This window comes from Urocitellus parryii, chromosome 15, assembly GCF_045843805.1.
Source record: "Urocitellus parryii isolate mUroPar1 chromosome 15, mUroPar1.hap1, whole genome shotgun sequence".
NCBI lineage: Eukaryota > Metazoa > Chordata > Mammalia > Rodentia > Sciuridae > Urocitellus > Urocitellus parryii.
In genome coordinates this window covers 47681604-47708748 of record NC_135545.1, presented here as the reverse complement: position 1 = coordinate 47708748, position 27145 = coordinate 47681604, and the positions used below count along the sequence as shown (strand labels likewise).

At 47.0% G+C, this 27145-nt stretch overlaps 1 protein-coding gene, 1 long non-coding RNA gene and 1 pseudogene across 3 annotated transcripts in view; 1 reads left to right on the top strand and 2 right to left on the bottom strand.

The window, feature by feature from the left end:
* The window catches only part of St3gal2 (ST3 beta-galactoside alpha-2,3-sialyltransferase 2), a 50922-nt gene extending 34762 nt beyond the window's left edge, over nt 1-16160 (bottom strand). For both annotated transcript variants that reach the window (XM_026399294.2, XM_026399293.2), the window contains exon 1: nt 15909-16160. The gene's annotated coding sequence lies outside the window, so the exon portion shown is untranslated. The remainder of the gene's footprint in view (nt 1-15908) is intronic.
* Nucleotides 7431-8670, top strand: LOC113190136 (uncharacterized). Its single transcript, XR_003301745.2, has 3 exons — nt 7431-7546; nt 7779-7861; nt 8172-8670. It is a non-coding gene; the product is annotated as an uncharacterized LOC113190136 (long non-coding RNA).
* A 1874-nt stretch (nt 16161-18034) lies between the features above and the next one.
* On the bottom strand, nt 18035-18268 carry LOC113190140 (reactive oxygen species modulator 1 pseudogene; annotated as a pseudogene).
* Nucleotides 18269-27145: the final 8877 nt, after the last annotated feature.

Here is a 27145-nt window from a genome sequence, read left to right as displayed (position 1 = left end):
ATGTCAACCCCCTGGGGGAGATAAAGAAAGGAGGCATTCCTCACACACAGCCAATGAACCCTGAGGGGAAAGAAAGATAGGGCAAAGGTGAGGACTCATAGTGACATGGGTCCTAAAGGGTTCCTGGACAGGGAGACAGGCCAGCATAGGAAGTCAGAGAGTATGGCAAAAGGTCATGTGAAGGTTTGCTGATCCCAGATTTGATGATGTCTAGGAAATGGCAGAGAACAGCAGGGTCCAAAAGCCCAGGAAACAAACCAGTAGACTGTACTTTTTGAGCCAGGCTGTTTTTATTCTTCACACACCCTCTCTTTAGCTTTATTTTGCGCTCCTTTTATATTTAGCAATGTCTTTTGGAAAGGTCAGCCTGTGGCAGCTATGCTAATAGAAACCTAAAGATGTTTTCATCTATGCCTGGACCAGAAGATTAAAGGGAAGCAATGAACCAGGCATGATGGCAAAGCCTGGAATCCTTGTGACTCGGGAGGCTGAGGCAGGAGGATCATGAATTCAAAGCCAGCCTCAGCAACGTAGCAAGGCCACAAGCAACTCAGTGATACCCTGTCTCTAAATAAAAGACAAATATAGGACTGTGGCTCATTGGTTAAGTGCCCCTGATTTCAATCCTTGGTACCAAAAACAAACAAACAAACTTCATGAGAGCTTGTCCCAAAATAAAAAATAAATAAATAAACAAATAAAATCAAGTGATAAAGTGCCCCAGGTTCAATCCCCAGTACCATCCATCAATCAGGGTCCCCCACTCCTCCAGGAGAAGAGGTAGACAAAAGTAGAAAAAAAAGAATAGAGGAAACCAGAGCTGGATCCCTGCATTGGTCACTATATCTTTCTGAATTTCTTTCTGAGACCTTGAAAGTTCCAATTAGGAAGAGAGTAGTAATGAGCCCACGGCCAGCCTGGTACCATTTGGTAACCTCTGGCCTCAACACTGCTGGTAGGTTTGGGAAACACCTCTGCCCTGCACCCCCACTTTTCCATCACAAAGTTCAGTCCCAGGAAACAGCGGTGGGAGATGCATGGCGACGTGGGGAGCCCAGTAGTACACACCTGCTTTCCCTTCTCTCTGCCTCTACTTGAGCAATCTTCCTCTTCAGTGAGGAGCTGATGATACGCTGTGCCCTACGCAGAAAGGGCCCTGGTTGCTAGGTGATCACTTTACCACCTCTGGAAAGTGGCAACATGAGCTGCTATGAGTAGGTGCAAAGGGGCCCTCTCCTTGCACTGCCTCTGGCCCTCCCTCTAGGAGAGGAGGAACGGCCAGGACAGCCAGGGGCCCTCCCTGCCCCTGCTGCCCGTCTTCAAGGATGACTCATCCTCCTGGGTCTGGCCTGAGTTCTAAGCCCCCTGCCAACATGATACCCAACACAACATGCATCAATGTTGCCAACTTGGGGGGATGTGGAGGGGAGGGGTACACAGACCTTGGTCTATTACAATGGCCCCCCAGGAGCAGGCTTAGTTTTCTGGCTTGTTATCTACCTCAGAGTTACACAGGGATTTCCAGAGATTCCCAACATGCCGGTGCTGTCAGAGACTATGCAGGGGTGACCTGGGGGCCATAAGGAGTGGGCCTGCTTTCAAATCCTTTGCATTCCTTTGTGAGGCTGGGGTGTCCCCACCCCATCATGTGCCCAGAAGCTGACAGTTTTCAATGATGATGATGAAATAAGCTTGAGGACCTTGATTCCAGAACTGGCTCTGCTAGTCAACAGTGACGAGTCTTTGAGCAAATCATACCTCTCTGGGCCTCAGGTCCCCTATCCGTAAAATAAACATGATAATGTCTGCCCTGCTGGCCTCACGTACTCCCTGCAAAGATGAAATATGCTATGACTGTAGGCTGGGAAGTGCTTGCTGGCTATCATCAAGTTTGTCTCACAGAGAGGAAGGAGCCAGGGATGACAGGAGATGCGACAGCTAAGCTGAAGGAGGATGGGGGCCTCTGAGCCAGGCTGGGAGACGACTCAGAAGCTAGCTCAGGCAGAAACAGGTAGATGAGGGGCCTCTGGATGCCAAGCAGGAGGGGCAGGCAGATCACACCTGTCAGTCCAGGCTGGTAGACAGTTCAGGAGGGAAGAACTGACTGTCAGCAAATATCTAAAGGAGGAAAGGGGATGAGCAGAATAAAAGGGGGCTTTATTCCCAAACTCAGAAGAGCCACCTCATGCCTGAGAATTTTGGAGTGCATGAGAATTGCCCAGAGCTCCCTGGACCTCCAGCAGCACTATATTGGTATAAAACTTCACACTCTTCAACAGCCCCCAACCCCTCATATGCATCCTTCCCTTTCTGAACCAGAGGCCCCAGTGAAGTGAGCCCCACAGGGCAAGACGCCTGTGCATGATTGAATCTGAGGTCTCCTCCTGCTAATCTGAGGCTCAAAGCCCAGAGCACACTGCTAAGATCTTACTACCACACCCATTCCTTGGTTTGGCCACCCTGGGTGAAATATCTATACCCTCCCAAATTAGAGGCTATGGGGAACAGAGGTCTAAGAGAGCTGGTTTTGTCTGTCTGGAACTGAAACCAGAACCACTGTCCTGTGCATTCACTTCTGAAGAAGTCAGAGAAGCACAGAGCTTCCCAAGCAGGAAATTCCCAGTATAATCCAAAAAGCTCAGCAGCCCTAGAGATAGCCCCAAAGGAAGGAAAAACCACAGGAGCAGAGTTAGCATCCTGAAAGCCAGGGCAGAATTCACAGACTTAGGCCAAGTCATTGTTTACAGGGACCTCACTGAAGCCACTGCAAGGGGCTCTCATCTCAGACAGATCCCTTCATAACACCAACTACATACAGACAGCCCTGGGCCACAGGAAGAAGGAGCCATTTGCTACCACCTGCCTATGTCCACTCTTTATCCTGCAGTCCAGAGAATAAATCACTCCTGTTCTGGGCAGCCAGACCCCTGGCTGGTGAGGCAGACCATCTAGGTACTTGTCTCAATTCTTGTGCCTTCTAATATGGGGATCTCAGGCACACTCCTCAACCTCCACTTCGAGACATGTAAACGGAATGACTCAATGATTCTAAGTTCATCCTACATTCTAGCATTTAGTTTTTAACAGGCGAAATTAATAAACTACTGTAAACCCTTATTAGTTTGTTCACAGTGGTGCTTCTGACATGTAAGGCAGGCCACGGAGCCTCCGCAAGGTCTCCATGGGCCTAAATACTTACCCCTACTTCAACATATCATGTCTTCAAAGCAAACAATAAGCTTATTTTCCTTTAGGGAACTGTCTCTCCCCAGACTGCCATCTCTGTACTAGGTACCCTTGGCCTGGCCAAGGCTCCAGTTCAGGATTCCCTACAAGAATCCCAGGAGAGGGCTGGGAGGATGGAGGGCAGGGGCCTCCTACCAGGTGAAAACTGGGGGTGGTAGCATTTTCCCTGCAGCCAGCCAGCCACACCCACAGACACATGAGGCCATAGATCCCCCTTTATCAAAGGGCACTTTGAGTTGGATTTTTGACCTTTATAATTGAAGAAGTTGAACTGACACAATCTTGCACACACATACTACCATTTTCCATTCCACTTAAAAGAATTTTAAAAAGTCCCTGATTGAATCACTTTGCCATTTGACACAAAAGGGCTGACCTAGACTTGTACTTGAAACTCCCATCCTTGATAGGTCAACCCAGCTTAGAGGGCCACAAGAACAGAAGGGGCCTGGGAAACAATACTCTGGAATTCCCAGCAGTAGCTCATTCTGGGCAAGACTAAAATCCTTCATTGGCCAGGGACACTACCCCTATGTACAATCAATAAAGGAGCCTTTGATATGCATGGATTTCCAGGGTGGCCTATGGTCAGCACTGCCCACTGCCAGAGTCCCCCAACCACAGGAAAGACTCATTTGTACCTTTTGTTGCCTAGCCATGCCCTAAACCAGCTGAAAACAGAACACAATCCTGGACATGGAGGGCTGTCTCTCCAACACTGCTGCTCAACCTCTAAGTATCATCTCTGACTTTTCAAATGATGCCAGTCACACTCCCTGAACACGACTCCTTAGATGAGGTTTCTTTTTGTTTTGTTTTTTTTTTGGTACCAGCGATTGAATGATTAAATTCAGGAGCACGTAGCCACGTCCTCAGCTTGTCTTATTTTGAGACAGGGTCTTGCTAAATTGCTCAGGACCTTGCTAAGTTACTGAGGCAGGCTTTGAACTTGTGATCCTCCTGCCTCAGTCTCTTGAGCCACTGGGATTACAGGCATGCTCCTTGCCTGGATGATGTATCTTAGAATCCCCAAACTTGAAAAAACTGCCCCAACCAAACTCACACATATTAAGAATTTCAAACCCAGTCCTACTTCTATATTCCCAATTTCTGGGAAAGGAACCACACCATCCATTTAGCCCTGAAACATAATAGTCATCTGGGACCCTCCCTTTCCGTGACTTCCCACAGCCAACCTATTATAAAACCCAGGTTTATTTTTTTTTTTAACCATCTGAATCTCTAATCTTCCAATTTCTCTCCACAACTACAACCACCCATTCTATCCAAGAAATTGTCATCCTTCATCTGCAGTAGCCCCCCAGCTATTAAACCCCAGAATCTACAAAAGAGATGCCCACCATGTTTCTTTCCACAGGGAAGCCCAAGTAATCTTCTCCAATGCAAATCCCATCAGATTCCCACCTCCAACTCCTTCCAGCAAAGCAGACAGCCCCCCCCCCATGCTCTGGGGCAAAGGTGGGACTCCCTAAATACCCACAGAGCCCAGGTCTGCCTGGCTGAATAGTAGGGACAACTTGAGACCAAAATGACCCAGAGAGGTCTGAGAATCCCTGCTTAGCCCAGAGCCTTGACCCCTCTCCTTGGATGGCTTCAAATTCCTGGGTCAGGCTCTGGATGGACTCAGTCTCACCAGGATTGGCCCCCTCCCCCAGTGCAGATCTCCTCTGACCCCAGAGGGAAAAGGGAGTGGTACCAGGCAGGGGAAACCCAGCTGGGCTGAGGCCAGGGGCTGCTTATTTCAAGAACAGCAGATCAAACAAGAGCCTCACAATAGGCTGGCAGGAGCTGTGAGACCTCCCAGAGCAGGCAAGTCTATCTCTTCCCTCTTATCACACTGACCCCTGGCCACCTGGCAGTCTGTGGAGAACAAACCATCATTAACAACCTCCCACCCGCCCCCCCACACACACACACACCTCTCCAGACACAATTCTATGTGACCGGCCCAGCCTGGTATCTCTGCCAGAAAGCCTGCCCTTCTTCCCTGCCAGGGTGTGGCCTGGGGCTTATCTCTGGTCAGACCCCCCTGTCCTGGGCAATGATCCAAGAAATCTTATGCTCTGCTCAAACTTATCTCCTCAGGGTCCCCAAATACCCATGCCTTTTCTGCACAGTGGTATGTGTGGCCCTTTCCTTACCACCTTCCCTGTCTACTGTGAGACCCTACCCTCTCCTCCCAGGTAGGTCCTCAACTCCTAGCAAATGTACCACCTGGTATGATCAGCCTGAGATCCCACCTCCTACCCTATCATTGGGAAAACCTGGCTAGAGCAGAGCTTAGTGTGTAAGGAGGAGGGGAATTTGGGATAGAAAAAACAGGAACCCTATTAGCCATCTCCCCAGGGCCTAATTGTGGCCAGTGTAAGAAGGGAAGAATGATAAGAAACCAGACAGGTTTTACTGCCTGAACCTAGGACAGAGTTGGAGCAAGGACTGGGAGGGGGATGAGGAAATCCTCACAAAGGGAATAACTACTAGCTGCAGGAGTCTAGGTTCTTCAGAAGTGCCAAGGCCGGCTGGCTGCTGCTTAATGCATCCAAGCGGCTAAGAAGAAAGGTCAAGCCAATTTCCACAGTGGCATCCTGGGCCCCCAGCTCTACCTCTGCACTCAGGATGTGGCACTCCTCTGTCAGGCAGACCAGATGATTTGAGAGCAAATTCCTAAGCCATTCTGTAAAATTCTTTTTTTTTGCAGTACTGGGGATTGAATCCTGTCCTCACATATGCTAAACAAGTGCACTACCACTGAGCTACATCCCCAGCCCTCTTTTAAAATTTTATTTTGAGGGACTGGGATTGTGGCTCAGTGGTAGAACGCTCGCCTAGCACATCCAAGACCCTGGGTTCGATCCTCAGCACCACATAAAAATAAATAAGTAAAAGGTATCGTTTCCAACCACAACTAAAAATTAATTAATTAATTAATTAAAAAAATAAATAGGGGCTAGGGATGTGGCTCAAGTGGTAGCGCGCTCGCCTAGCATGCATGAGGCACTGGGTTCGATTCTCAGCACCACATAAAAATTTTTAAAAATGAAGATATTATGTCCACCCAAAACTGAAAAATAAATATTTAAAAATAAATAAATAAAATTTTATTTTGAGTGGGGCACTGTGGTACAAACCCATAATCCCATGGCTCACACCTGTGATTCTAGTGACTTGGGAGTCTGAGGCAGGAGGATCACAAGTTTGATGCCAGTCTCATCAATTTAATGAGGCCCTAAGCAACTTAGGGAGACCCTGCCTCAAAATGAAAAATTAAAAAGGGCTGGAGACATAGCTCATTGGTAAAGCACCCCTAGGTTAAATCTCCAGGACCAAACAAATTTTTAAAAAATTATTCTGAGACAAGATCTCCCTAAATTGCCCAGGCTGGCCTTGAATTTGTGCCTCAACCTCTCAAGTTGCTGAGATTACAGGAGTGTGCCACTGAGCCTGGTTTTTCTTGCTGGAAATTGAACCCAGGGCCTCAAAAGGCTATCACTGATTTACATCCCCAGTTCTCTTAATTTTTTTTTCAAAAATGAAGACTCTTGAAACCCAGAGAGGGCAGTGACTTGTCTTGGGTTGAGGAGCACTGAATCCCCTGTGGGTAGCTAAGGCTCTCCATAGTTTACATGTACGTGACCAGACTAAGCCACAAACCATGAAAATTGAGCCCCCTTGAACCATCCAGGCAAACAGGCTGTTGCCCCTTTGGAAGAATCTAACAGCCCTGCCCTGAGGCTCCCAGGGCTGCTTTGGGGGCTGTCCACCAAGGGCCTGCTGGCTCCTCTCCCCATTCTATATAAGGTGAATGGCAGGGTCGGCCTGCAGATCTGGTATGGTCAGGAATTGCTAGGACTGACAATGTGCATAGAAAATGCCCTCCAAAGTCCCTTGCCCAGGTTGGAAGGGCGTGAAGAACACAGACAGCTGTTACCGTCTGTGCAAAGCACAGGAAATGCCTCTTGAGAGATTAAAACTCCCTTTCATCTTAGAGTTTTGCCACTGTTGCTTTAAGGTCAAGTATGGATTGCTTTTCAGCCACTAAGGAAATTCCTTCCTCAAACAGGTGCCATTTTGGTCTTAGGCTGAACCCTTCGACACTATTTATCTGCTTGACATTTCACAGCATCTTCCTAATGAAGTGCCCTCTCCACTGGAATGGGAACAGGGTCCCCATTCCTCTCCTCACCCCCTTTAGGTTTCATGTCTCCAGCACCATCTCCCCTTCCATGGCACCCGGGAACTTCTCCTGAGCTATGCTGGAGGCCCCAGGAATCAGCCAAAGGTTAAATAAGCATGAATCCAAGGAAATACCAAACCTTCTGGGACAGGAAGGAACAGAGAAGGCCAACCACCAGAAACTCCCTTGTGGGTGGCAACCCAACCCGGGCTGGACCTCACACAGCTCCCTAGAGGACCTAATGGGGCTGGAAGGAGGGCCCGAGGCTCTGAGGAGCTCCCTCTTGCCTTTCCACCGGGCCTCACAGTCTTTGGTGGCTGTCTGTTTTCCTGTGCAGCCTAAGGACTCAAACACTGACCCGCAGAAGCGTTCATTTCCTCCTGACACTGGTTCCAAGTCACCTTCTCCATCAAATAACAGGTACTTTACTTTGTCTTTAACTGGACTTGGATGGGAATGGGGGCCACTTACAGGACAGGAGAGACTCAACATTCTACTAATGTCCCTTTCAAACTCAAAGGAACCTGGCAAAAACAGCAAGAGGGACTGGAGTGGGAAAGGCATGGGGGGTGGTGACTGGGGTGAGAAGATGGTCACCTCACCACTGCAATTCCCTTCCCTATGCCTCTCCCCACACTCTTCCTCTCACCTTCCCCTCTCCACAACCCCGTTCCCCTCCAAATTCTCTTTAACCACGAAAACAAATAACTGGTTGATTTTTCCTCACCAGAGCGGTTCCCTCTAGACCAATTAGCTATCTGCAGTTGCTGCTGGCTTCTTCCTCTGAAGGCTGCTGACCTGCCAGGCTGAGGATGCTGCCTACCACGGCATCAGGATTCAGGAGAGAAGAGGCAGCGCAGTGTGAGGGCTGCCTCCTGGGGTCCCAGGGCCGGTCCATACCTCCAGGGCCCTGGAGCCCTGCAAGGCTAAAGAGGAGAGGTGACTTCATTTGAGGATGGCCTCATTCTTGAGCCCTAACTCACACAGCGGTGAGGCTGCCTTCTGTGTCCCTCCTGCACATCCATACCCTATCTTAAATAGGAAGGTAGAAAAGAAAAAAAGATGCTAAGGACACAGCTCCTAACTTAGGCAGAGTTGAGAAACAGAGGCCTCCTGGGTAGCTAAAAATGCCTTGAAGGCAAGAGACCCAAGTCCATTGGTGAAGAGGGTCTTATCTACCTGCACTAAGAGGCTGGGCCGAGGCCCCTCTTAAATTTTTCAACATCAGATGCCAGAACTATGTGTGTCGTGTTGTAATAATATTAGTATTATACAAATAAAAAGTTAGCATCCATATTAAAATGTACAGAAATGATATTTTTTTTCTCTAGATTTCCCTCATCTCTTGTCTTTTCTTGGTAGTGCACCTTGCATTAGTAGATGGGATGATATCACAGAGATTAGAATTGTGGGAAACAGCCCTTCTCGCTCCAGGAAGATGACCTTCTGCTCTGGGAACCACAGGGATAACATGTCCTTCCACATCACTCCTCCTGAGTGGACCCTGTTCCCTCCTTCCTGACCAGTCCTGTAGGAGGAAACTCCCCCAGGGCTCAGCTAGGGAAGGCTAATGTGGCGGAAAGCCCAGTCTGTGTCCTAGGCGAGATCTGCAGTGGCAACATGAAGGCTCGATGGACAACATGTTGCAATTACAATAATGATTTATAAATAAACAAGAAGAAGTACTTGAGAAAGGCTGGTCGGGGACACAGGCAGCTGTCCCTGGGGAGTTCAGCCTAACTGGAGGAAAAAAAGCCTGTTTTCCCCAGATGCAGGGAAAGTTCAGACTCTCTCCTTGTGAAATGTCACATGGAGATATCTGTCCTGATAGTCAGCAAACACTTGTTGTTAACAAGCTTCTGAATATAGAGAGAGCAAAACAGTAGTCCCCAGAGAGTTGGGCCAGGCCCTTTCCTTGCTAAAGGGTCAGGTACAAGGGAACATGGGGGCGGGGGAGCTGAGAGGCTTGACAGGGAAGGCAGAAGCCCATCCTGGGCTGAGGTGTGGAGGGAAGAGACATGACAGGGCTGAGCTGGCCACAAGGCCCCAGCTGCTTTCAGGATGTAGAGGGCCTCTAGGGTCTGTGGCCCCACCTCCTCAGAGTGAGTCCCCAAACCTCAGGAAGCTCCAGGTCAGAAATAATGAGCTCTAGGATTCTGGGTATGCAGTTAGCATCCGCATGAAATCAAAGGCACATACTGCAAACCCTTCCTTCTCCTGACTGCCCATTTCAGCTAAAGAAGTCAACCTTCATCACCTAGGCACTGAACCGTCATATTCCAGCCAATCAAGTGTCTGTTCCAGGAGATGATACCGACTTTCACAGCCTCTCTTGAACCAGTCCCCTCTCTTCCATTTCTACAGCCAAGTTCCAGCCTTCATTACATTTCACCTGCACCCTATCTGAGCTTTCTGTATCCTCCCTCCCTTCTCCCTGATAACCCAGCCGTCCCTTGCTGCACATCAATCTGCCCTGGGCCTGCTCAGAAACTTGTCACATTAAGTAACCTCTCCGCCACCTGCCAACTCAAGTTCTTGTCTAGCATCCTTCTGGACTGATCTCTTGCTGTGTCTACAATGTCCATTTTCTCTTCTTCTAGGGACATTTTTTTGGGGGGAGGGGTGGGTACTGGGGATGGAACCCAGAGTCTCATGCATGCTAGGCAAACACTCTACCCCTGAGCCACATCCCCAGCCCTGGGACTTCCCTTTTTGAAGACAGTGGGGAAGGACTGCCTATCATGCCCCGAGTCCTTCTTTCACTAAGGGAGGGCACAAGGCCTGCGCTGGGCCAACCAAACACTTCCTCTCTGGAATGTGAAACTCAAGCTGTGGTGATAAAATTACTGGGCACAGCTGGTACAGATTTATCCTGGTAAAAACAAACAAAAACAAAACAATACAACAGATTTTTTTTTTTTCCTGGCAGCAGTGGTACCCTCACAAAACTAGTCATTGCTTCCTGCCACACCCACTCTGAGACCCTGAAGGGGATGAGGGTTGATTAGTCATCCTACTAATTCTGGTAGTTCTCACAGCCTTCCAGGGAAGCCCTTTCCTGCTAAAGTCTGAGCCCTAACACTTGTCCTGTGCTGGGGCTCAGAAATACCCCAAAGGCCTCAGAAGCAAAGTTTCTCTCTGATCTCTCCTGTTTCCCTGTCTACCCCCAAGGCAAGCCATAAAAATCAGAATTTCTCATCCCCAAAGCAGGTCATAGAAACTAGATCCCCTTTTCTCCAAAGCAAGTCATAAAGCCTAAAAATATTATTTTAACCTTCCCCTGCCTGCTTTTCTGTCACTGAGTTGGACATAAAGAAATTCTCTGACCTATCTTGTCTGATAGTAGATCATAATACTTCCATTTCCAAAGGGGTCTTGCCCCATGCCCAGGAGGAAGGAACCCTACACAGAGAGGCCAAGAAGCATCTGAATGGACGAGTCCTGCTGGGTTTTTACACTCAGTATATTAGCATTAGTCACATCCTTTTGTTTAATCATATTTCTTCTTTTTTCCAGCGTTGGGGATCAAACCCAGGGCCTCATACATGCTAGGCAAGTTCTTTAACCATTGAGTTACATCCCCAGCCCTTTTTAAATTGTTTTAATATTATTTTTTAGCTGTAGTTGGACACAATACTTTTATTTTACTTATTTATTTTTATGTGGTGCTGAGGATGGAACCCAGGGCTTTGTCCATGCTAGGCAAGCACTCTACCACTGAGCCACAACCCGAGCACCCCCAGCCCTTTTTTAAAATCTTTTTTTGTACAGGGGATTGAACCCAGGGGCGCTTAAGCAGAGGCTGGCTTTGAACTCGAGATCCTCCTGTCTCAGCCTCCTGAGCTGCTGAAATTATAAGCATGTCCCACCACGCTCTATATATATTTAGAGACAGGGTCTTGCTGAGTTGCTTAAGTCCTCACTAAATTGCTGAGGCTGGTTTTGAACTCTATCCTCCCGGCTTAACTCCTGAGCCTGTAGGAGGAAACTACACCTCTGGGATTACAGGCATGCACCACTGCATCTGACTCCTTTTTAAAATCTTGAGACAGGGTCTTACTAGTTGTCCAGACTGGCCTCAAACTTGTGTGATTCTCCTGCCTCAGCCTCCCGAGTTACTGGAATTACAGGTGTGCACCACCACATTCAACTTGTGCAATCACACTTCTACATGCCTGTCCAAGCTTCATTCAACCTAAGCATAAGAATAGATAGTTCCTAGGGTCTTTGGGTCTTCAATCTGCAGGCTCCCATGTTATATAAAATTATGGTCAAATAAATTATGTTTTTATCTTGTTAACTTTTTAGTATAGTTTATGAACTTTTTGGCAAAGGGTGCCAAGAGGCTTTTTAAGGGCAGGAAGGGGATCACCCCCTTTTTTGCCCTTACATCTGCAAATAACAAAGAAAACCTTCCCTATGCTCTAGTAGGAAGGGACAACTCTCTAAATGTGCCCTGTGATGACCTCTCTGCACCTGGTAGCCTACATACCTCTCCAGCCCATAGGCGCTGCAGGAATTCTACACATCAAGGACTGTCCCCAGTACTTCTTCTGAGCCCTCTATATGAATCACTTCTATCTCTTACAAGCCACTGGCTCTACCATCTGCCTTCCACTGTAGATATACTTGTACTCTTGTCTTATCCTCCTCCCACCTCGACTTGATCGTTGTTGTCTCTTTCATCATGCCCAACACAGTTCCAGGTCCCCAAAATGCATCAGACTTTTGGGGACAGACAACCTCAAAGGACAATTACAGGTTTGCTGACCACGATAGCTAAGTGACTAAAAGCATGGGATGTGCTGTCAGAAAGCCGTAAGTTTGAATCCCAGATCCTGCTCCTAGCTGTCTGTATTTTTTTTTTTATTATTTTTTAGATGTTGGTGAACCCTTATTCATTTATTTTTATGTGGTACTGAGGATTGAACCCAGTGCCTCACACATGCTAGGCAAGTGCTTTACCACTGAGCTACAACCCCAGCCCAACTGTCTGTATTTTAATAAGTCTCACACGATGTGTAAATCTCAGTCCTTCACCTATGAAACAGTGACAATGATGCCAATTGCACACAATGTTAACTGGGAGGATTCACTAACACATGAGCACATCTAGCACAATGCCTAGCTAGCGGAAGTGCTCAATGAACAGCAGCCCATTGTTGGAGCTATTAGTAGAAACTGGTCTAGCAAATATTTAGACAGAGGGTCAGAACCAGGAGTCTTGACTGCTGTGTGACCCACAGTATATTTCTCTGTTCCTCTGTAATCCTATCTAGATCTATAGCTGCCTTCTATCTATGTCTACCTCTCACTGTCCTGTGAATAGCAGATATTAAATGTTTTACAAATCCCCATGTAATTCTTCCTGCTTGTGTAAATTTCAGATTCACTGGGCATGGTGGCACATGTCTCTAATCCCAGCAATTTGGGAGGCTGAGGAAGGAAGACCACAAGTTCAAGACCAGCCTTAGTAATTTAGTATGGCCTAAGCAACTTAGCGAGACTCGGTCTCAAAATAAAAAAGATAAAGGACTGTGGATGTGGCTCAGTGGTTAAGTGCTCCTGGGTTCAATCCCCAATACCAAAAAATAAATTAAATAAAGAAATTTCAGATTCCCAGCATTCTGACCAGTGTGCAGCTGTGGCAGTACCTCACCTGGCAGGAACATGGATGCACTTGTTCTGGGAGATGGGCATAAAGCACATGAGGGCCTGGCTCAGCTTCTGTGTCACTTCACTGTGTCCATAAAGCCACTCTTTTACAAAGCCCCGAGTCCTAAATGTCCTGGTTGGTCATGGGACTTGCTTTCAAATGACAATAGAGCTATGGTTAGAGTAGGACTGGCAGTTCGGGCACCACAAGTCACCCCTCTCATTAACCTAGCCAACCCTAGGTCATTAGAATGAAAGAATGCAGCTGCCAAAACAAGGTGGGGAAGTAAAGAGGAAGGAAGTCTCTTTTAAGGCTGTGGTTGTGGCTCAGCTGGAGAGCCCTCGCCTAGCACGTGTGAGGCCCTGGGTTCCATCCTCAGCACCACATAAAAACAAATAAACAAAATGAAGGTATTGTGTACAACTAAAAAATAAAATATATAAAAAAAAGACTTTACACTTGCCTAGATTAATTTGCCACACAACTTTAATGGCCCCCAAACATTTGTTTTCAAAATATTAGCCCCCAAAAGCTGGGTAGAGATGCAAATTTTAGACCCACATAAACGAACTGGGTCAGAAAATTCTGGTAGTGTAGTCCAGATTCCTGAGACCCTCTACTTTGACTCAAGCATTTACTGAGCACCTACTATGTGCCAAGGACTGACTAGGTAAGGGTATTTCAGGAATGAGGACACATTTGAAGAACATCTGTCTACTGGGGACCAAAAATCAAGTACGCAGATATCTTTGAAACAAAGCAAAATGTGGAATAGAACAATGCAAAGAAATTTGTTTCCTTCCCCTCTCCCCAGACCCTAATACCCCAGGTTTTCTCATGCCATGAAGAGAAACCAGTTCCGGGACTGCCTGACTCCTGACTCTGCCAATCCTGCTGTTTCAATGTCCCTAATCCCAGCCAGCCTTCTCAAGAACAGGGGTCCTCAACCTGAGGCTCGGCTTGAGGAAAATGCTCCTATGAGGCCTCACCTAGTGGTTCTTAGGGACTTCAAAATTGGCTGTACCTGAGGCTTGGGCTCAGAACTTGCCTAGGGGCCTAAAGCATGCCACAGCACATTACAGCAAAATACTCCCGGGCAGGGTCACTCCCACAGGCCCCGGGCAAGTCTGTTGGTGTGTACAGATGCAGACATAAACACTGCACAGACAGTTGGCCCCCTGGCCTCTCTTCCTCCATTCTCAAGTTACAAGGTTAAAAGCATCCTATTCACAGCCAAGTGGGAAAGCATAGGAGGAGGGGGTGCTGAAGCAGGGAACCATCTGGTTCAGATCAAGACTACTCACTCAGGACCCCTCCAAACACCCAGAGCATCCCCACCTTTCCTGATGGCTCACAGGTTTCCCACCCTCCTTTCCCTTCTTCCTGCTGGGAAACTGGGGATTGGAGTAGAAAGGGAAGACCTAGAGGAAAATTTGCCAGAAAAAAAAAAAAAAACTGAATTGTACAAACAAGTCTGTGGCGCCTCTCTGAACCCTTGTTCCCTCTTCCCTTCAAATTCTGAACACCAGGACTAAACTTCTGATCCCCACATCCAGACACCATGCCTTCCTCCACTTAGCAGGAATCCGTTCCTGAAAGAGCACCCCCCTCCAAAGTTAGCAGCAGAAGCCAGAGAAGGCTGTGAGGTGTGGTCTCCCAGAGTCATCTTATGCCACCATCTCCGTAAAAGTAGCAGTCCCTTCCATCTCAGAGGGACTTCCAAGTCCATCAGGCATAAGAAGAGAAGGGGACGACCAACGAGATTCTAGACATCAGAAGTGTGGGTTGCTGGCTAGGAATGACTGTTCCCCAGGGCGCCCTGAACTCCCCTCCGAAGCTCTGGCTAAAAGAGCCTGCAGATCTCTTTCAGCCACCGGCAGGCACCTCTCTCCTTTCTCCCAACACCACCTTAAAACTGTTCTCCAGTCCTTCTGAAGGCAACTGGGAAGCAAAAAGCTAGATGGGTGCAGTTGGCAAGAGATACAAACCGAAAGGCTAACTGGAGGAAGCAGTAATGGGTAGGGACTCCTCTTCAGGCAGAGAGGGCCAGAGTGGGCTATGCAAAGAAAGGGGTGGGCGGGGGCAACAGAAGTGGTAGAAGAGCTACAGGGGAGACTAAAGTGAGCTCAGCCCAGACCTGCAGCAGGGTCAGGAAGTTTGGTCCAGTCACAGGGGAATGACTGGAGAGAAGAAATGAATCTTCCATTTCAAGTCATAGAATGGACAGAAGAGACAAAAGACGGGTTCAGGCCAGAGTCCACAGGTCTGGCAGGTGGGTCAACTTTCTGGCTTGAACCCATGCCTCAATTCCTCCAAAGTAGGAAGGAGGTCAAGCTGCCAAGTCTTATCTAAGAGAACTGGGCCACAGAGCGTAGGGCTGGGGGTCTGTGCCAGGTAGGGGAAAGGCTGATGGTGCAGACAATCTGTGGCCCAGAGGAATGAGGCAGGGGTCTCCAGATGGAGCAATGGCCAGCACGTGGGGGGCTGGGGGTATAAGTGGACTGAAAGTGGGGACTGGGGCAGGCAGCTCTTCAAGGGCTGGGGCTGGGGGAAGCCGGCAAGGAGTGGAACAGGAGTAACTGGAAGGCTGGGAGCGGCTGGATGTGCAGAAGCAGAAGGCGGGGACAGGGATCGAGGCCAAGGCAAGGGGACCCCCGCCCACACGGCGCCCCGACCCGGGGGGAAGTTGCCGGGGTGGATCGGGCCGATCTGGGCCGCTGAGCCAAGCCCGTTGCCTGCAAAGAGGTGGCCTGGGGCAGCTAGGGGCCCCGGGCGCCCCGCATCCCGCCCGCCCTCATCCCGCCCGCGCACCTCAATCAGCGCTGGGCGCTGCGCGGGCCATGCTCGCCGCTCCTGCCGCCGCCTCCGCCCGTGCAGAAAGCCGCTGCTGCTGCCGCCGCCGCCACCCGCGTCCGGACCCGTTACCTCCACGGCTCTCCCGTCCGCCGATCGCCGGCCAGTCCCGCCCTTGCCTGGCCCTGCCCTCCCGGAGCGCCGCTGCCACCGCCTCAGCCCGGCCCCTCCCCCCACCCCTGCCCAGCAGAAGGGAAGGGTGGGGGAAGGGGGCGGGTGCCCCCTCCCCATTCACATCCTCTGGGGCTCTCCCCTCCCGCCCCCTCCCTTATGCGCGCGAGCATGCTGGGATATGCAGTCCTGCGGGCGTCCAGCCGCCAGGGGCGCCCCGCATGCTGGACTACCGCTCCTAGAAGGCAGCGCGCGCCCGCCCCAAGGATTGTGGGCTTTGTAGTTCGGTCGGGGCTCAGGGGGCTACAGCGCAGGAGTCGGGGTGTCTCGGTTCCCCAAAGGCCGGGCTCCCAGCGACTAAAGCAGAGGCGGTCGAGTCTGCGGTGCTCCGGGCTCGGGTTGCATACCTGGGTGCTCAGAGGGGTGCAAACTAGCCGAGGATACTCTCAGACGCGGTTATCATGAGCTGAGGCCGACTCTGGCTGGAGGGAACTGTGCCCACTTGCTCTGGCTAAGAGCCACGACCTGAGCCGCCTGGGTTCATGCCCTGGCCCTGCGAGTGGGAGTTGAGTAGGGCCGCTGCGCCCAGGCCAGGGGAGAGAAGGCCCCTGGCAATGATGAGGACGAAATATCCAGACTTCGTGTTCCCCACCTGCAAACAGGGTGTGGGTTCCCTAGAGCCCTCTCGCTGGGTCACCTCCTCATTTCTTTCTCATTATCTTAGATGCCCTGTGCTTCCTACTGTTTAGGGTTAAGTACACGCCTTTTCCCTTATCTTTTCTTAGCTTTCCGCAACTTTCAAACCTAGCTCCAAACCTTTATGAAGCTCCTAATTGACCCCAGTTTCGCCCTCCAAAGCTTCTTTCCCAAGGAAAATTGCTAGATCAGTGATTTTCAATTTTTGATGTGTATGGGATCCCCCTGGAGAGCCTGTTCAAACACAGATTACTGGGCCCCACTCGCAGTTTCTGGTTTATTAGTTCTAGGGCAATCTCCAGAATATGCAGTTCTGATAAGTTTCAGGGGATGCTGATCCTGACGGCCTGGGGAACTACTTTGAGAACCTTGCTGTTGGTGTTTGATGACCACAGTTCTGGCACTGTTTTTTAAGAGATAGTAATAACATCTGGAAAGCCAGGCCAGGGAAGGCAGGGTACTGGTCCACAGGAAGGCTCCCTGTTCCCACCCCCAGGGATACTACCACTGAGCTCCATACATCCCCAGCCCTTTTTCACTTACTTTTTTTTTTTTTTTTTTTTTTTAAATCTTGAGTCAGGGTCTTGCTAAATTGCCAAGACTGGCTTCCAATTTGCAATCCTTCTGACTTAGCCTCCTACTGGCTAGGATTACAGCCGGTGAGCATGACTGGAATGTGTCTTCCACCCTATACTGGACATTGAACCCAGGGGCGCTGGACCACTGAGTTACACCCCCAGCCCTTTTTTCTTAAAGGGTTCATTCATTTTGAGACAGGGTCTCACTAAATTGCCTAGGACTTGCGATCCTCCTGCCTCAGCTTCCACAGTCACTAAGTGTGCATCTCGGTACCCTGCTGGAATATTCTTTTTAATTACAAAAAAAGGAGGACAGTATAGTGGCACAGGCCTATAATCCCCAGCTACTTGAGAGACTGAAGCAGGAAAGATCATGAGTTCTAGGCCAGCCTGGGCAAATAGACCCTGTCTTAAAATAAAAAAGAAAGAAAGAAGATACCATGTGAGCCATCCATCTGAAATGTGATCCAGTCTTTGATATTGCTCTTAAAGCTGAGAAGGTTTTTCTCTTGCACAAGGGGCAGCAGAGGTGCTCATTTTGACTAAATTGACTAGGCTGTCTTTTTCTCTTTTTCTTTTCCTTTTCTTTCTTTCTTTTTTTTTTTTTTTTTTTTTTTGGAGAAAAGACTTTGTTTTATTATGGTACAAGGCCCTGGGTGGATAGGAAGATGTAGATGGAGTGGGCAACCACTGTCCTGGTCAGCATCGTATGTCCATTCCAATGGCCATGTATGTGCTAAATGTGCCGCCACTCTGCATCATAGTTTTCCCAATGCCGCCCATCAGCTCCCGACTCCGCATTCCGATCCTGAGACAGGAAAAGGTGCCAAAGAGCGCTCCGGCCGCCATGCCCACAGCACAACCCATGACAAAGCCCATCTTCACGAAGCAGCTTGGCTGGGACTGCCCGTAGGGACCCACGGCCAACGGCATCTCATTTGTGGCCTTTGTCGCTCGGCTCTACATGTCCTCAAACTTTCCATCCTCCTCCCTCAGCCTCCCAAGTTGCTGGAATTACAGGCATGCAATGGTGCTGCTGGGCAAGAGTTCACCACCTATTTTATCTTGCTGTTCCTGGAGCTGAATACTGCTGAAGGGGAAGCTTCTGGAACACCACCCCCATGCATAATCTTAGACTCTTTTTTCCGCCCCCCCCAGGTAGTGCTGGGGGTGGAATCCAGGGCCTCACTCATGCTAGGCAAGCCCTCTATCACGTAACTGCATCCCCAGCCAATTCTAGATTCTTCCAGCTCTAAGATGACCAAGATCCTCTCCTCCACCATATTTTTGGGAGTTTCCACTGAACCCTCTTCTCAACTAGATCTTAGCCTTGTCCTATAAAGATGATCAGACTCTTTATATAAATTATTTTGGCTTCCTCCTCCCTTCACATTAAAAGCCTTAAACACTTACAGTTTTTAACTGCCCAAGGGCACAACCCTGGAAGGACTCTAAACCTTCAAGTGCCTGTCTGAGAAAGCGCAAGGCTGTGGAAAGGATTTTCTATTTGTTGCAGACAATACCTAACCTTAGGGCCCAGTCCATCCTCTCTAAGATCTAAAAGGTCTTACCTTTGTGAATCCTTCCTTTGTCCTGTGGAGATGTATACAAGTTATTTAAATCTCTTACACTTTGGAGTATCTATCTCAAGGACCTGAAATTCATTCCTTTAAAAATGTAACCTTCAGGAAGGATAGGGCCTCTATCTCCTGGTCTCCCTGGAAGGATAAAATCTTCTCTTCATTAATTGGCGGCTAATAGACACAGCTGAGCCCCTGCTTGCCACCTTCCCTACTCTTTCTTTCTCCCCTTGAAACATCCAATCACCTCTGTTCAAATCCAAGCCAAGTTCAGGGCTGGGGATGTTGCTTAATGGTAGAGCTCTCTTGAGGTCCTGAGTTTGATGCCCAGCACGACAACAAACAAATAAAATCAGGACCACCACAACAAAAAGATCCGGGGATATAGCTCAGTGGTAGAAAGCTTACTTAGCGTGCAGGAGGCCTTGGGATCCCCAGCATTGCAAAAAACAACAAAACAGAAACAAAGCAAGATGAATTCAGTTGATGCTAGACTCATCCCTATTGCAACAGTATATTACTGATTAAAAACCATTCTTACCAGTTTAACTAGTGTCTGACTTTATTTTTGAGAAGGTGGTTATCTAATTTGAATCCTAGGGGTCTCTACTACTCTAGCCTCTGCCCCACCCCCACACCTGCCCCATTTACCCAGGACTAAAAAGGTTGAGTTTTCCCTATGTCCTTGAGCAAGCAGCTCAGTGGCTTCCATAGACATTGGATCCTGACTAAGTTCTGAAGGTTTCCTTTAGTTTTGTGTCCCCATCACAGAGAATAGGTAGTAGGCAGTCCCATATTTTTTTTTTTTTTTAAGAGAGAGAGAGAGAGAGAGAGAGAATTTTTAATATTTATTTTTTAGTTCTCGGCAGACACAACATCTTTGTTGGTATGTGGTGCTGAGGATCGAACCCGGGCCGCATGCATGCCAGGCGAGCGCGCTACCACTTGAGCCACATCCCCAGCCCAGTCCCATATTTTGCCTCTGCACCCCCCGGCATGGGCAATGGCACTGTTTCTTTCAGGCAGATGTTAAAAGAATTGGCACAGTGGGAACTGCCTCTAATTCCTGTGGTTCAGGAGCCTGAGACAAGAGGATTGCAAATTTGAGGCTAATCTCAGCAATTCAGCAAAACCCCCTCTCAAGATAAAATTAAAGCCAGGCACGGTGGTGCACATCTGTAATCTCAGAGGATCACAAGTTCAAGACCAGCCTCAGCAACTTAGTGAGGTCCTAAGCACCTTAACAAGACCTTGTCTCAAAATAAAATATAAATAAAAAGGGCTGGGAACGCGGCTCAGTGGTTAAGCACCCCTGGGTTCCATCACTAGTACCAAAATAAATAAATTAATTAATTAAATTAAAAAGGGCTGGGGATGTAGCTCAATGGTAAAGGGACCACTGGGTTGAAGCACTGTTGAAGAAAAAAGAAATAAATGAATCTTGTTAAGTTTGTATCCATCTCTCAAATTTCTGCTAGCAGATTATTCAGGGAGAATTGATTGACTGATGGATGAGATGGGGGTCTCATTATGTTGCCCAGGCTGGCCTGAAACTCCTAGGCTCAAAAGAGTCTCCCAGCTCACCTCCTATGTGGCTGGGACCACAGGCATGGGACAGCATGCCTGCCATTCAGGATAAATGTAAATGCTTTTTCCTAGGCAAGACAGAGACCCTCTATCCTTCAGTCACAAGAGCTGGGGCTGGGGATGTGGCTCAAGTGGTAGCGCCCTCACCTGGCATGTGTGCGGCCTGGGTTCGATCCTCAGCACCACATACAAAGATGTTGTGTCCACCAAAAACTAAAAAAAATAAATATTAAAATATTAAAAAAAAGAGCCCCCCATCACCACCCTCACCACCTCCCAATTACATTGACTTGGTTCACCAACTTCCGCTTGCCAGTTGTGCTTTCCACCCAGTCTTATCCACTCATCTTAATTCTGCCTGGCAGTCCCAAGTCCATTTTGAGTTTCCTTTCAGAGGGTTCTCCCTGGCTGCCTCCGCCCCCTGTGAACATTGCCCCTGTGTGGCACTACTATTTTAGTCTTCCAAATGAATGACTAAAATAGTAGTAAGCAGGTATGGTGGTACACAACCATAGTCTGAGCTACTAGGGAGGCCTAGGAGTATTGCTTGGGTCCAGAAGGCTGAGGATAAGGCTCAATGGAAGAGAAGCACCATGCATCTCTGTAACTCTTATCATCTTGTAAACCATTGTACACCATTGTATCTGTGAAACATTAACTCCCATTCTGTCCTCTCCCCAGCCCCTGACAACCACTATTCTACTTTCTGTTTCTACGAATTTAACTGTTCTGAATGCCTCATTTAAGTAGGATTATACAGTATTTGCTCTTTCCTGACTGGCATAATGTCCTCAAGCTTCATCCATGTTGGAGCATATGCCAGAATTTCCTTCCTTTTTAAGGCTGAATAATGCCCTATTGTATCTAGTGCATACTACATTTTCTTTATCCATTCATCTGTCAATGATGGGTTGCTTCCACCTCTTGGCTATTGTGAGTAATACTGCTATGAACATGGGTGTACAAACATCTCTTTGAGTTCCTGTTTTCGATTCATTTGGTTGTGTACTCAGAAGTAGAATTGCTGGATCATGTGGTAATTCTATTTTTAATTATTGAGGAACTGCCCTAGTGTTTTCCATAGTTGCTGCACCATTTTATATTCTCATTAATGATGCACAAGTGTTCTAACTTCTCTAAATCCGCTTATTAATTTCTCAGAGCTTCACTTCCCCCACCCCTTAGTGCTGGGGATTGAACCCCTGGGCCTTGCACAAGCCAGGCAAGCGCTCTGTCACTGACTATATCCCCAGCCCTAGAGCTTCACTCTTTTTTTTTTTAATATATATATTTTTTAGTTGTACATGGACACAATATCTTTACTTTGTTTATTTTTATATGGTGCTGAGGATAGAACCCAGTGCCTCACATGTGCGAGGCATGTGCTCTACCACGGAGCCACAATCCCAGCGCAGGCAGCTTCACTCTTAATAAAAGAAATGGAAATTAAAACCACACTCAAATATCATTTTTCACCTATCAGATTGGCAAAGAGCAAAAAGCTTGATTACTATCTTGGCAGCAATGTGGGGAGTAAGCTGCCAGTGTTACTGGGAATCTGTGCAAACTCTAGAAAGAATGACTTGATAATCTCTTCAAAATTACAAATGTGTAAACCATTTGATTTAGTGATTCCTCTTTTAACAAAGTACCCTATGTGCATGTGTTCAAAGTTACATATAAAGGATGATTTTGTTGCAACTGTGAGAGAATATTTAAAATGATCTCAGTGTTGCTGGGTGTTATGGCACACACCGGCATCCAAGAGACTCAGGAGTCTAAGGCAGGACAATTGCGAATTCAAGGCCAGCCTGGGCAATTTGGTGAGACCCTGTCTTAAAAATAAAAATAAGGACTGGGAATGTAGCTCAGTGGTAAAGCACTTTCTGTGTTCAATTGCCAGTACAAAAACAAACAAACAAACAAAAACCCTAAACACTGAAGATTCAAATGAAAAATGAAGTGAGGTTTGGGTCTATCACTCAGTGGTAGCCTAGCACCATAAAAATAAAGAAGGAAGGAAGGAAGAATAAAAATGAAAATGACTGGATTGGGAAAGCTTCAATTGCTGGTGTCTTTTGTTAATCATTAAAGGATTAGAAATTAGGGAACTGACTGTTTCAGGCACTTGGCTGAGGCACTTTACCTCTAAGCTACATTCCCAGATCTGCCTCCTTTTTGAGATAGGGTCTTGCCAAATCGCTGAGGCTGACCTCAAATTTGTGATCCTCCTGCTTTAGCCTCCTACATCACTTCGCTAGGATTGCATGTATGAGCCATAGCCTCTAGCTTGGAGGCCTCAATTCAAGAGACCCATTTCTCATTCATGTTACTTGCACTGGATTAGCATTTGACAAAGTGCATTATGTTATGGACTCTCTGCCATTCTTAAAAATGGATTCTAAGCCACTTGCTCTCTTAGGATGGCCTAGGTGTTCCACATACCCTGAATGTACTTTGATTTCACTAAATAAACCTTTATGCCTTTCCTTTCTTAAAAAAATTTTTTTTTCTTTAGTTGTCAATGGACCTTTATTTTTTTATTTATATGTAGTGCTGAGAATCGAACCCAGTGCCTCACACATGTGAGGCAAGTGCTCTACCACTGAACTACAGTTCCAGCCCCATTTATGCCTTTTCTTTTTTTTAATATTTATTTATTTATGTGTCTTTAACATTAGTTTGTTTTTATGTGGTGCCAAGGATCGAACCTAGTGCCTCATGCATGCTAGGTGTGCACTCTACCACTAAGCCACCACTCCAGCCAGACCCCCTTTATGCCTTTTCTAAAAGAAAGAAAGAGGAAGGATGGAAGGAAAGAAAGAAAGAAGGAAGAGAAGGGTTCCTAACTTCACACATTTGTGAAATGTTTTATGTTAGCCTGATGGCTCCCCATGCATATTGGTATTTTTTTTCCCCTAATTCTGTCCGCAGAGAAGGCCTGAAAACAATGACATCCCATTAGTGATAACCACAACTAGAACCTCGATCTTTTTTTTTTTTTAATTGAGGTGAAATTCATACAACATAATAGTAACCACTTAAAAGCATACAGTTCAGTGAATTTAATATATTCACAGTGCACAATGTTTTGCAACCAATACCTCTATCTAGTTCCCAAACATTGTTATTATCCCTAAAAGAAAACCTTGTACTCATTAAGCATTATTTCCCTTCTCTCTACCCTCAGCTCAGGGCAACCACAAATTTGCTTTCTGTCTCTAATGGATTTACCTGTTCCAGATATTTCATATAAATGGAGTCACATGACATGTGTTCATTTGCATTTGCATTTTTTAAAAAATATTTTTAAGTTGTTTTATTTATTTATATGTGGTGCTGAGAATTGAACCCAGTGCCTCATGCATGCTAGGCAAGCAGGCTACCACTAAGCCACAACCCCAGCCTTGCATTTGCATTTTTAAATTTAAAATTATTGGAGCTGGGGATGTGGCTCAAGTGGTAGCGCGCTCCCCTGGCATAGTTGCGGTCCGGGTTCGATCCTCAGCACCACATACAAAGATGTTGTGTCTGCCAAAAACTAAAATGTAAATAAAATATTTTTAAAAAATTATTTTTTGGGGGGTACCACCATGCCCAGCCTGAGCAAGTTTCTCAGATTCACTCATGTTGTAGCATACACTGGTATTTTTTAAAATGACTGAATAACATTCCATTGTATGAATATCTCACATTTAATTTATTTAACATATTGATTTATAAAAGGTAGAAGAAGAAACTAAACATGCCTACCTTGGCTTGAGTGGATCAGCAGCACTTTTTTTTTTTTAAACCAGGGATTGAACTCAGGGGTATTCAACTACTGAGCCACATCCCCAGCCCTATTTTGTATTTTATTTAGAGACAGGGTCTCACTGAGTTGCTTAATGCCTTGCTTTTGCTGAGGCTGGCTTTGAACTTGCGGTCCTCCTGCTTCAGCCTCTGGAGCTGCTGGGATTACAATCCTGCGTCACTACACCCTGCTCATTGGCAGCACTTCTGTGGCAACACTCATTAACATCCCACAGAATATCCCTCTGGAAAATACTGCACAGGATTTTGGCATTGGCAATGCCCAGGCCTTGGGGAAAGGGACCACTTAATGATGAAGTACATTTAATAGCTCTCAGGAAAGGCTGGATGATTGGTTATTCTTTCAAGTCTGAGTTTCAATTACTTGAAACCACATCAGGCTGTACAACATTGTGCTATAGCATACACTTAAAAACCTGCTAAGAGGGAAGATCTCACATTAGGTGTTATTATAACCACCATAAAAAGACAAAATCTATACCTTTTTTTTTTTTTTTTCATTTTCTCCTTGAAAGAGCTAGAAGAGGTCTGGGATTGTGGCTCAGCGGTAGAGCATTCGCCTAGAACATTCGAGGCCCTGGGGTTTGATCCTCAGTACCACATAAAAATAAAATAAAGATGTTGTGTCCAACTACAACTAATATATATATATATATATATATATATATATATATATTTTTTTTTTAAGAGTGATCTTTAAAAAAAAAAAAACCTAGAAGAGTTGAGTATCTTCTCATTTTCTTCTCTCTGTTTCCATCTCTTCACTGGTCCCCCAGGTGTAAGTGCTTCTGGTGTCTCTCCCAGGGTCAACCCTTTACTCCAGTGGCCTCCCATCGTCACCCTCCTCTGGGGAACTGTTTTCAGCCTACATGAGCTGCTTTGCCCAGAGATGCCTGGGAAGTATGCTTTCTTCCCCTGCTCCCCAGTGGCCCAAGGTCCATGAATGGCTGATGTGGGGTACAAAGTCTATCTCCTTGCTTTTGAGAGAGATTAGCCTTGAAGATCAGACTGGGGCTAGACCTGGGTGAACCGGTATCTTTGCTGGTTTCTTCCTCTGCCCTGTCCCGAATTCCCCCTGGCTCAATAAGTCACTTGCATAAGAATCTCTGTCTCTGGCCCTCATCTAGGACCTCAACCTAAGATATCTCTGTTGGCACTTGTGGCTTTCAGAAAGATTTCCTGCTACTGGACTTTGTCACACAGGAAGCTTGTTTGCTTAAGATTAATGAGTGTGAGCCTGTAATCCCAGTGTCTTGGGAGGCTGAGGCAGGAGGATTGTGAGTTCAAAGCCAGCCTCAGTAACAGTGAGGTGCTAAGCAACTCAGGAAGACCCTCTCTCTAAATAAAATATAAAATAGGGCTGGGGATGTGGCTCAGTAGTTGAGTTTCTCTGAATTCAATTCCTGGTACACCCCCCCCAAAAAAAAAAAAAGATTAAGGAGTGTGGGTGAGGTTGAGACATTTGTTATCCCAGTAATTCAGGAGGCTGAGGCAGGAGAATCACAAGTTTGAGGCTAGCCTCAGCAACCTAATGAGATCCTGTCACAAAAGAAAAAAAAAAAAATCTGGGGTATGGCACAATGGGAGAGTTGCCCTGGGAGAACTGTGTCAAAACTAAATAAATAAAAGGAAATAAAGAAATAAAAATAAATAGGAGTTGGATACCTATTGTTTTAGTCAGCCTTTTCACTGCTGAGACCAAAAGACTTTACAAGAATTATTTTAGAGGAGGGGAAAGTTTATTTGGCACTCACGGTTTCAGAGGTCTAAGTCCATAGACAACCCAGTTCATTGCCCTGGGGCTGAGAAGACCCAAAGGCAAGCCCCCAGTAACCTACTTCTTCCAACCACACCCTACTTGCCTACAGTTACTGACAAATTAATTCATATCATAGGACTATCCACTGATTATGTTACAACTCTCCTAATCTAATCACTTCACCTCTGAACTTTCTTGCTTTGTCTCACCTAAGCTTCTGAAGGAACACTTCACATCTAAACCATAATACCTACTGTGTGCCAGACCCTGTGCTAAACACTTTATGTGCGTTAGATTATCGAGTCCTCCCAATCACCTGATCAAGCAAATACTATTGGAATCTTACAGACAAAGAAACTGAGGCTCCAAGAGGTTGAGTGACTTGAGCACTCAAGAGGAAGGAAGGATTGGAAACTCTGAAGATTCTCAACTTCACACCCTCGGATTTAATAAACAGATTCCACCTACATCCTCAGCCCAGTAGAGTGTACTTTTGCACTCTGTAGACCCCAGACAGTGCTACCACATACAAAAAGTTACATGTTTTTGAGTCTGTCTACTGGTTACAGATTGCACTGAGGGCTTCATTTTATTTTCTTGGCACTGGGGATTGAATCTTGCTTCTTCTTTTTTTGTTTTTGCAGTGTTTGGGGATAAATCTACTGAGCTACCCACCCAGACCCAGAGTAGGGGACTTCATTTAAATAAACCTTCCTTATATCTTTGTTTCTCAGGTGAGGAAGTGCTAGAACAGCCCTGGAGCAGTCCCTCCCCCACACCTAGGTCTGCCCTTTGAGAGGAAGTGAAGCCCTTTGCTTCTGAGCTCCTTGGGGACACAATCTGTGTTCTTGAGGTGCTGCCAAAGCTGCAGCAGCAGGCATCTCTGCCTGTCGCTCTGCTGCAGAGCTGGGGATCTGCATTGCTGAGAACAGTAACTAGGGAGGTAGCACTTTGCTTCCTGGAGGCCTCTTGGATTCACAGAAGAGTGAGCAGGCACTGAAGTCAGGGAATGATATGAGGCCTGGGCCAAGAAAAAAGGGGACATGACTCAGGGTGGAACCAAACTCAAGT